The sequence below is a fragment of the Oratosquilla oratoria genome, unplaced genomic scaffold (genome assembly GCF_046742065.1).
Source record: "Oratosquilla oratoria isolate Oo_2021 unplaced genomic scaffold, ASM4674206v1 SCAFFOLD176, whole genome shotgun sequence".
Lineage (NCBI taxonomy): Eukaryota > Metazoa > Arthropoda > Malacostraca > Stomatopoda > Squillidae > Oratosquilla > Oratosquilla oratoria.
In genome coordinates this window covers 62,826-72,496 of record NW_027467529.1, presented here as the reverse complement: position 1 = coordinate 72,496, position 9,671 = coordinate 62,826, and positions in this window count along the sequence as shown.

Genomic DNA, 9,671 nt, shown 5'->3' with positions numbered 1-9,671 from the left:
TTGTTGTTATTGTTGTTGTCGTCATCGTCGTCGTCGTTGTTGTTGGTGGTGACATTGCCGTCGTCGTCGTTGTCGTTGTTGTTGTTGTTGTTGTTATTGTTGTCGTCATCGTCGTTGTTGTTGTTGGTAGTGACATTGCCGTCGTCGTCGTCGTCGTCGTTGTTGTTGTTGTTGTTTTTGTTGGTGTTGGTGCTGTTGTTGGGTTTCTGCTGTGCTTGTCCAGGGCGCTTTGGCTTGTAAGGACTGGTTAGCGCCAGGACTTGTGCAGTAGTTGATAAGGGTGACGATGTGTAAGTGTGTGTTGTCACTGATTAGTGTTCGACTTTGCTGGGACCCGTTTGGACCACGAACGGACAAATCAGAGGGTCTTAATCTGATTCCCCCCAGGCGATTCTATTCAGCTTAGAGTCACCCGACGCTGTAGAAATATATATATATATATATATATATATATATATTTTTTTTTACTTCGACACGAGATGCCCAGCAGTGTCTTGATTGTTTGCATTCATCTCCCTGAGGATGCCGGATTCCATGAGGGTGGGTCTGATGTTACGTCTTTGCATTCCACTCGCAATTTTTTTTTTCATTCCTCAACATGTACAGGAGATTTGTCCATGTGTGTGTGTGTGTATGTGTGTTTGTTTACTTGTAGGTATGTATGTTTGCGTGTTTGTATGCGTGTGTGTGTGTACGTGTGTGTACGTTTGTGTGTGTATTTGCCTAGTTACCTAGTATTTACTTAGTTGTATCTTACGGGAAGGGGAGCTGCGCTCGTAGTGTCCCGTCTCTGTATCTCGCCGTGTCTAATTTGCTTTTAAATTCGTGTGTGTGTGTGTGTGTGTGTGTGTGTGTGTGTATTTATGTGTGTGCATGTGTGTATTTATGTGTGTGTGTGTGTGTGTATTTATGTGTGTTTAAATGTGTGATGTCATAGCACCCTTCATGGAAGAAGCATCTCCACTCTTGTATCAATAATTTATTTTTTCTTACAATGATTCTGCTCAACACAAGCACCATTTTATTTTATGTTTACTTTCCATGCTTGCCTGGTCACTATCAATGGGATACTAACTGGGGATCTAGTTTGGAATAGGTTTCTAGATTTGAACACGGACCCTTAAGGAACTGTAAGTTCAAGATGAAAGAGCATCAATCCTTTTCTTGTGCAAAAACTTCTTCAGGCTTGTGGCAGCTAGAATATATATATATATATATATATATATATATATATATATATATATATATATATATATATAATATATATATAATATATATATAATATATATATATATATATATATATATATATATATATATATATATATATATATATATAATGTAAACAAGCTCTGCCATTGGGACTCGAGTCCTTGCATTGGGACTGCTTACCACAAAGCAAGGACGTTACCATTGTACCACACTAGATTGTACAACAGAAACGATCTCGAATTTGACATGACCATTCCCTGGCGACACTCGCATGGTACTACTGGTAATATTAATTTCATGACTGTATGTATATACGTATATATATATATATATATATATATATATATATATATATATATATATATATATATATATATATTCGCACACGTCCTGAATTGCAGTAGTGAAGATCATGGAGATAGGTTTAACCTTTGTCTTATGTATGTTGTGTGTGTGTGTGTGTGTGTGTGTGTGTGTGTGTGTGTGTGTGTGTGTGTGTACTTTACACATGATTGTGTCAGAGCATCCGTTTAGTCTTCGCCCATGCCCCTGAGGAAATACTTTCTTTCTGAATTGGAGATACAGACTTGATATTTAGATATTTGTAAATTATGTTCGCGTCCATTACGTTAGAATTTCGGCTCCAGTTTTATTTCTTGCACATATTCTTTCGCTCGCGGTAGTCTGGCATTGTAGCTCCGCCCATTTCCTTCTTATAAGGACGTTAATGATGCCTCTCACTTGATGTAAACTATCATTTGCGCGGTGAAAGTAATGTAGGTTATCTCCACCAATCAGGACTCGAATGGTTCATCGACAGCACGAAAGGAGGTGGAACCTTCGTGGGGTGCTGCAACATCACGTGATCACCTTTGCCTTGAAGGCATTATCTCATTGAGCTATTTTTCCTCCGACTCTTGGAGCAGATTTCCAGCCAGCATGTTTCGGTAAGGACTCTGAGATGCTGAAGGAAAATGATTTTCCTCCAGGATATCAAATAACATTTTGTGTCTTTTTGTTGAGAAAGCAAAATAGCTTACCATAACAACTTCGCTGTGGGAAAAAAATATCTGAAGATGGGCGTTACCGCCGATTAATCGGAGGTTGGAGGAAAGATAACCCAATGTGATAATCTCTTCAGACTGAGCTCTTTTTCCTATTTCAAGACTGTGGTTTATTTTATATAATAAGAACATAAGAATGGAGGTCTCTGACCAATCATGGTGTACTATTTCAGGATCCGAAAATAAATTTCGAAATATGAGTGTGAGAAGCGTATCAGGTTCCCTTTGTAAGAATGCCCCTTTTGTCAATCTTTGAACGACGCGAGTTTAAGTCCGGTGTCACAGTGTCCGGCACTGCCGTTGCGGCTTCTTGTTGGCTACAGCAAAATCTCCTTTAAAAGTTATTAGACTCAAAATATCGTGATCGTATGTATCTTAACGAGGGAGATATGGAGGTCGTTATATCAACTTCCGGCTACTGTCGCCAGGTGATTTTATTAAGCTAATTGAACTTGCAAACATCGTCTGGACGCATCCGGCGCCGCCGCATAGTGTGACACTGGCATAACCTGAAGAAAATCTGTCGATAGGTAGAGCGAAATCATTTAAGCGTGGCGAATTCGTCGCAGTCGTCTTGTATAGGGCTTATCTCGACTCAAGCCAGAGGGTAAACTCTTGTTCATGCAGAGAATGTCGCCCGAGTGATCAACGCATAGAGCCATAAGTACTGCCTCCTTGTGATGTTGTTCTACATTTACTCGTATATTCAGAGAGAAAACGTGTTTTTGTGTGTGTGTGTGTGTCTGAGTACGTGTATGGTGTATGTGTGTGTGTGTGTGTTTGTATGTTCATATATTGAATTTTTTTTAGAAGCTCTGCCAAGGGATTCGAACCCTGACCTGTGCGTGCATAATCACGAAGTCACAGGTCAGGGTTCGAATCCCTTGTCAGAGCTTCTAAAAATGTTCAATCTATCTTAATCATACATAGTTTATACATGATACATAAGTACATGTAGTGTAGTATGGACTTGTATTCACGTTTGTGGCGTTTTATTCTGAAATCTCGACTTTCGAACGCGCAGCTGAAAATATCCTATAATTGAGATGTCATGTGTAAACACACTGATGCGATGTCGTTGTCAGAAGGTTCCGCCCCCAGACAGGAATGCCTCCGGTTTTTACAGATTTGTTTAACAGCCCGGACACTGACACCTCGATCCTTACATGGAAATACCTCTCCCTGGAGACACACGCACACACACACACACACACACACACACACACACACACACACACACACACACACACACACACACACACACACACACACACACACACACACACACACTGTCTGATTTTCATTTATTATTAGTTATATGTCAATTTATTATTATTTACTATTTACCTGTTTGTTTATTATTTAACTATACCTATGCATTTATTTATGTATTTTATTTATTATTTACATTATTATATTTTCTATTTATTATTCTATTATTAATATGATTTTTTTTTCGCATCCGACCTAGATATGGATCAAAAGGTCTCCTGTCGGCATGCTCCGCCTTTGTAATCCTTTGTAACACACACACACACACACACACACACACACACACACACACACACACACACACACACACACACACACACATCACTACATCCATGGCCTGTACGATCTACAAGAATCCTGTCACCAGAAGAAAGTACATTAAAGATTTTTCAACTTCCAGACTTCGACGCATACAAAGGACGTGTTGTCAAGGGTTTGTTGAGTACATTCTTGGAACATGTGGTTACAACAGGTACAGCTGAGAAAGTAAGTTTCTCAGCACTTTCTTGGGCGCAGTCCAAGACCAGAATCCTGCAGCGTTCTTTTGTGATTGGAGATTCATCTCGATTCAAACCAACATGTTGATTTTTTTTTTTTTTTTTTTGACTTGCAGTGTCACTCCTTTCTTCTGGTTTCGTTAAATCCTCTCTTCCACCACCATGACTCCACTTCTAAGGATAGAAGCGCCGGTTAATGGCGATGGAATACATAGAAATAAGTGAATAAAAAAGAAAACAAGTGTACTAATTAATCACGAATAAACAGTTTCTAGTTTACTTGTGTTACCAAGACGATTTTTTGGTCATGCATAGATGGAAACTCTTTCGATACCAGTACAAACTACTAAAGCAGTGGTTCTCAAACTAAGGGGTGCCTCTCTTCCCAAGGAGGCGTAAGGATACAAGAGGCGCATGAAGTCATCTGCTCAAAAATCATTGTTTGATAAGAATAAAGAAATAATTCCAAGAACAAGTATCTCCCGTTACATACATTCAAAGTCTATCAGTCACCCAAGACCGCTTTCGATTAAGGTATAAATAGAAAAATATGTGTAATTTCATATGACTAAAAAAAAAAGTTACGGGGGCTTTGGGGGGTCTGCTGGAAACAAAAAGGGGACGCCATATAAGATGGTTCGGGAACCGTAATACTAAAGCGTCAAAGATTTTTTTTTATGCTACTGCGGACACCCGAACCTGGCGCATCGGAACTTATCCAAATAAGTCTTCGTTGGTCAATACGGTAAAGGAGCTGTCTCCTCATTCTTAACCTCGTCCCCTTTCCCTTTTTCCGTGGGTTACAAGTGGTCCGAAACAGTCCATGCAAGAACACAGGGGAGACTTTGTCCACAGTTTACCACTAATATCCGTGACGATACCCGTAGGAAGAAGCCGAGGTCACCTCAGAAGGATCCGAGGTGACCGACAGTTTATTGGGTCATTACTCAGAGTGTATACCCGTACTAACCTGTGCTCTGAGGCCAGGATTCGAAAACAGGCCCGAAATCCCCACGCGGTGGCTAGACGCGCGCGTTACCACTCGGCCATGGCAGGCCCCCGTTTTGTTTACCACCCAACCTACTTTAGGGCCAGTTGGACAGACAAGGTGAGAGATGGCGCGGGTTAGGGCGTTGTTACATGCGGCGAAGGTCGAGGGGATGGCGGTTCGAATCCTGCCACCAGCGAAGTTGAACCAAGGGCATGGTTCATTAAATTCCACGCTACGAAGCCCTCTGTGAGAGGCACCGTCCTAGCCCTTCCGATAGGGGGGAGTTTGTGACGTTAAACCATATCATCATCATCAAAAGGAATAGATTATTGTAAACGTACACAAAGCCTTCTTTCCTAGGTTTCCCCTATGCAAGTAGTAGTAGTAGGCTTGTTGAGAGTATACAAGTACGATATAGCTGCCTTGGACAACTTATCATCGCTTTTCGATGACCCAAGTAAAGATTACACGTATGAAAGTAAGCGGCAGTAAGCTGGCTTTATATAATGGTGAAAAGGAAAATCGCTCTTTAGTTGTCGTAAGGAGTTTTGTTGCCTCTCTTTGCAGGGCAGTGGTTATTGCATCATTGTAAGATATAAGAACATAAGAATTAAGGAGCCTGCAGAGACCATAAGGCCTACACTAGGCAGTTCCATGTCCATTACTACCTATCATACCTTTCCATAAAGTTGTTTAATCTTCTCTTAAAACAATAGTTTCAGCGCTCACTAAGTGGTCTCTTCCATTCGTTAACCATTATTGGTAAACTAGTTCTTGTCTATTTACTTCTTAAACCGTGGGATTGTTTATTCATATCGTATGTACACAATAAAGCATTGCAGGCTTGTGATCAGGGAACCCTTCAGTTTAAAGGAACTCAGTAGCCAGTATATAGTCTTCAGGAGCTTTGTTGTCGTTCAGTAAAATAACAGTTGCTACCAGTTCTACTCTGGATAGTTGTTCTCCCCTCGCAACTGGATCCATCGTCTTATCGTCCACTATATAATTATTGTCCAGCGGCTTCCAGCTCAGTAGCTCCGAACATGTCCAATCCAGCCCTCCCTGATAATAGACGTTTTGTGACCAGGTAGCCATTCTTATCCCTTGGATAGATCGATGCAGGTTGGAATCCCCTCCCCAGAAATCATCGGTAACATGATTTACTCCAGACAACCATGAATTGAGTAAACAATCAATAATAAGATTAATTGGCCAAAACCTTCAACTGGAAGACAAAAATGTGGAGCGTAATTTCTTTTTTATATTCACAAGACCTTCAGCCCATACATCAAAGATCTGACAATGCAATTTAGTAAGAAAATAAACTTACTAGAATCAGTAACAAGTACATAAGAACATAAGAATGAAGGAGACTTCAAGAGACCATGAGGCCTACACTAGGCAGCTCCGTATCCATCACCACCTGTCATCCCCATCCATAAAGTTGTCTAATCGTTTCTTAAAACAACTGATAGTTTCAGCGCTTACTACATGGTTACTAAGTTTATTCCATTCGTCAACCACTCTATTAATAAACCAATTCTTGCCTATTTCCTTTTTAAATCTAAATTTGTCCAGTTTATAACCATTACTCCGAGTCCTGCCCTGTTGATTTAATATGATGACCTTGTTTGCATCACCCTTGTTAAAGGGTGATGCAAACAACAGTTGGGAATTAATTATAGTCTACAAACAATTCTTGGGAACCACATTCGACTACGCTTCCACAGCACAATCCTCAGCATTTAGGAAAATGAATATAGACACTTTACAAGCTATACAAAACCAAGAATTGTGAACGATAACTTACATACACATACATATACCAAAGGCTTTCTTTCCCCTTACACGGGAAGTAGCCAAAAAACAAAGGCACAAAAACCAATCCCACCCACTCCATCCCTATCACACTCCACTCCCTTCCTCCTTCTTCCCTCCCTTTTATCTTGGCACCTCCTGGATGACGAGTCATCCCCGCATCTTGTCCACTGCCCTGGGTCAGAAGCAGTGTCGCAAGACACAGCACATCCACAGCAAGGCCGCTTCATTAAAAGAACGATAACAGATGCACCAAAATCACACCGATAGAATTTCTGCTTATAGAAACTAAAATCAACCCCATACATGGAAATGGTAGGCACAAAGTTTTATGGAAGACTCCTCCACCTTATTCATCTCATTATATCACATAAATGCAGCTAACTGAACAAACAAAAAAAAAACAATATAACTCAAGTAACTACAACAATCTCCTACCTGTGTCATAGCAACATCCATACAAAAACACGTTCACACTCAGATCACATAACAACACTTCAACTACACCAGCAGCATACTACTTAAACACCTATATCAGCTTACTACCTGCACTACACAGCACATCCATAATAAAACACATCTACATTCTGATCACAAAAGAAACGCGCCAAGACCTTCTCCATCAAAGCTCTCCAGACACTAGTCCCACAGAAGAAGAAGAAGAGGAAGAAGAAGAAAGAGAGAGAGAGAGAGAGAGAGAGAGAGAGAGAGAGAGAGAGAGAGAGAGAGAGAGAGAGAGAGAGAGAGAGAGAGAGAGAGAGAGAGAGAGAGAACCACATTGCCACAACCACGCTTAGGTCACCACCCAGCAGTAAGGCAATACCAACAAAGAATAGGCCTGGTTCCAGAACCAAGCTGCCCCAGATCCAATCACCACACAGAAGACACAGAAAACCTCATCTTACACTACTCCACCTTCACCGTACCCAGACAGCAATGCAATATTTCTTCCTCGAGTGACTTATGGGCCAGTTCGGTGGCTCTCGCTTGTTACCTGAGAACTGTGGGTCTCTTAGAAGAAAGATCTGGGGCAATGGATTGATTGAGTGTGTGTGTGTGTGTGTGTGTGTGTGTGTGTGTGTGTGTGTGTGTGTGTGTGTGTGTGTGTGTGCTTACCTAGTTTACCTAAATGTATTTACCTAATTGTAATATATAGGAAAGGAGCCTGTCTCTTAATCATCATTTATAGTACTTAACTTCAAATTTATGAAATCGTGTGTGTACGTGTGCATAGGCGTGTGTATGTATGAATGCATGTATGTGATTTATGTATGTATGCATGCATGAGTCTTGTTCTTTACTGATGCACATCACGGTTTGGTCTTCATCCGATCTTCTGAACGAAGCAAAGAGGTCTAATGTGTCCCTCTGAGTTTGCATTGGACTTGAGTCCGCATTGAAGAAGAAGGTTCATTGAGTGACCCAAGGCCGCGCTGTGCCTTGGGGCTCCGGGGGTGGGGGAGGACAAAGAACGTCTCACTGTGGCTCTCGGTGCGAAGCCTCCCGGCGACCTTGGGCTTCGGACAAAGGAGTCTGAAGTCTGAGTGTAATCGACTTTGTCATCATCATCGTCGTCGTCATTATTTTGGTAGCGATGATAATTAATGCTAATACGTTTTCATTAGAACATTAAAAACAGCGTTGATACCAGTGTTATGGTAATGATAAACTTAATAATAATGATAGTGATTATCAAAATGAAGTTAACAATTATAAGTCTTAAGAGAGCCAGTGGTAATTATAGCATCTATGATAACTAAAATCGGTAAGAAAATACGTGACGAAATAAGTAATAACGGTAACAGTAACGATTATATGCACATGGTACTTGATTACTATGAGGGAGAGAGTAACTGTCACACGATTGAATGAATTAATTTAGTGATGGAAAAAAATAAGAAAAAAGAACCTGATTTAGGGAGGCACTCTCCACATCTGAATAAAGTCCTCTGCTGATAATTTGATAAAGAAAAATAATTCCAACTTCTTCCAAATAAGGGCTTAAGTCCATCACTTTGATAAGACCACTTTCTTATCTGAATATAATCGTCTGTTGGTAGCCAGAATAAAAATTCTCATAAGTGTCTTTAGTCTGAAGGGTTTAACAGAAACTTAACAGAGTCTGTCGAAGAGCCGCTACCAGAACCGGATTAAGACTCTTAGAGATCCGAAAGGCTTATGGTGGCCTCAGATACACGTGGTTCAAAATTTAACAATACTAAAGATCTTCATCATTATAGAAACATTAAAAGTAATGTGGATAGGTGGTACAGGGAACACGGGACGAGGGAAATGGTTTTGTTCCTAACTAGTTTCGTCTGTATTCTTGAATATTAACGTTTTTCACTTACGTGGGCCTCTTTGGTCGTGGACTCGATGCACAACATGCATTATCATAGTCCATTACAGATCCGGCACAAAAAAAAAAAAAAAAAAAAAAATCCCCTCTTCCCTTGAAGCCATAACCACGTGCTTATGCTGTTTAATGGTTCATACAGACCTGACAACCCCTCTCTATAAAAAATTATAATGAAAATAACCATTTCCGCGTAAGAACCATCACGCAATCAATTTGCGCTGCACGTGACCACCAGCCGCGCATGAAGCTTCTAGAACATTTCGTGACGCCTTTGGCTCTGTTTACCTTAGCTCCTGCTATGACGTCACGAATGTGTGACATTCAGGGTTGCACATGTAAGAATTAGTCATCCTTTGTAGAAGATATGAATTTAATCTTTATGGCTGGCTCGTTGTTTAATACTTGTGTGTGGTGTGTCAGCGTTATAATTGAGTAGGTTTCAGGTTTTAATTGCAATTC